Source organism: Cynara cardunculus (assembly GCF_001531365.2).
Source record: "Cynara cardunculus var. scolymus isolate 2C chromosome LG 17, CcrdV1, whole genome shotgun sequence".
Classification (NCBI taxonomy): Eukaryota; Viridiplantae; Streptophyta; class Magnoliopsida; order Asterales; family Asteraceae; genus Cynara; species Cynara cardunculus.
Window position 1 is genome coordinate 3,020,312 of NC_037544.1, and position 2,468 is coordinate 3,022,779.

The window sequence follows — 2,468 nt, forward strand, 5'->3', positions numbered from 1 at the left end:
AGAAATGTTTGCCTTTTCTTTATAGAATTTGGTATTCCATGGATTTGGAAATGGAAGCCAATATTTGGCTATGATCATTATATGATCCCTTGTCTYAAACGTCAAGGACTTTCGAAATATTGGGAAAAACTTGATCGWATTTGTCCTAATTCCTCTTCCATCGAAGGAGCTGATCTTTATGAGACTATCAGCAAGAGAATTCAACATTATAAGAAAGAATTCGAAGATCGCCAGTCGACCACTGCCAGTTCGGATATTCCAAGTCCTTTTCAACAACTATCTCAGAAATATGCTGGTACGTTATCCAAGGACGAGATTGTTGATCTCTTTATAGAGAATATGAAGAAGGATCTGCATCAACATATTACTCAACCTTCAGACAGTTCCATGAATTCTGATCTCCAGCAGGATGCTCAAAGCGTCGAAGGCTCTGAGGAGCTGGTTATCTCCATTGAGGAAGCTTTAGAATCCCTTAAAGATTCTATAAAACAAAGTAAGTAGCTCTGTATCTTACTTTTGCTTTAGTAGCCTTTTGACATTTTTGTCAAAAGTTCTTCTCTTTCGGTCTTAGTAGCCGACAACTTTTATAAAGTTGCTTTTTCGAAAGACTCTTTTGCTTTTATAAAGCAGAGTTCTTTATGCTTTTTAGCCAGCTGTCCTCAACAGCTGTCCTCAATAGGACTTTTTCTTAGTATTTATAGAGAGGCATGTCTCTCTTATTAAGCAGAGTTTTCAGAAGTTAGCATTAAGTTTTCTCCTTTACTTCCTTCCAGTATTGTAATCAAGTGTGGTGAATAAAAGAAATAAGACTAACAAGCTTGCCGACAGAGGTCTAAGCTTTTTGTAAGTTTCTTGTTCYTTCTTTYATWTCTTCCAGTTTTTATTGCCGCCTTCATGGCTGGCTAAGTCAGGACAATGAGTTAAAACAATTTTTGATTTGATATTCTAATAGATTTACATGGATTGGTTTATATGTTTAGATTTAGTAAAGATCTTCAACAACAGACTAGTTTACCTCTGAGATCTCTGAGACTGGTTTTCACCCGCTGAGGCCAAGAGAGCCGTTTAGGGTATTTAAAACCTTGGTTTGAGATTTGAGGCAAACTTGGAAGTTTTTTTTAGATTTTTATTAGATTTTGGGACATATTTTCATTTAATTTCGTTCCGATGTTATTATTTTTTTTTAGTTGTTTCAAATTAATACAATAATTTATAAAGGTGAGATATTATGCAACTCTTTACATTTGTACAACCGATACAACTCAATCTTAATCGTTCATTTAATTTGATGAATATGTAATTTCATAAAAAATTTGATTGTTCTATAATATAAATTATTGATCATAATTAATGAACCCTAGTAATCTTACATAAATATTCAAATTATAATAAATAAATTCTCATTGTTTACATAAATATCTCAATTAATTATGCTGAATTTATTATTCAAATATGATGTGTTGCATTTGAAACGTCCTCATAATTTATATTTATTGTATTATTAAAATATCTTCCATATATATCATCATAAAAATCAGTTACATTTTAAGAAGCAATTAGCAAAAAGACAATTCATATCAAACGTTAAAGAATTTTATTAGAGATATTTATTATTGTAAAAAACTTATTAAGTCATTTAATTTTGTTTTAAACAATAAAACTGTAATGTTTTTATCTAAGTATTTGACAAAAACTCTTAAAAAACTATTTTTTATGTATAAAATATTGTTTATTGATTCATACTATTTCAAATTAAAAATTACAAGCAGATTGTGTGTAAATACAGTCGAAACATAATTGCATGTTTTGAGTTCGTGTAACTAACTGCAGATAAACATAATTAAATACATGATAAATATCTCATTTTAATTATAAAAATTTAATTAGGATAATTATACAGTTCTAACAGAATACTTAATTATTATTTTTATATAAAATTATGTTATCAAATCAGAATAAATTACTTTGTAATTAAACTTAAATCAAATACATATTGTATTATAAAGCATTTGACAAAAACTCTTAAAAACCCATTTTTTTATGCACGAAGTACTGTTTATTGATGTATATGACTTAAAATTTAAAATTACAAGTAAATTATGAATGAGTACAACTTATTAAATCTTTATATTTGAATTCGTGTAACTATTTACAGATAAATATAATCAAATACTGGATAAACATCTCATTTTAAATATAAAAAAATTTAAAATATAATTAGAATAATCATTGAGGTCTAACATAATACTTAGTTATCATCTTTATAAAAAATTATATTATAAAACCTAAATTAAATTATAAAAAAAATTGAATTAAGGAAATCACACCAAAAACAAGAACTTTTAAAAATGTTAATTTGATACCGATGTCAATATATTTTTTTCCAAAAATTTTATGATATTTTCAAATTTGTATTTTATTCAAAAATAAAAAACATTAAAGCTTTCTCAAAACCACATAAAACCGTA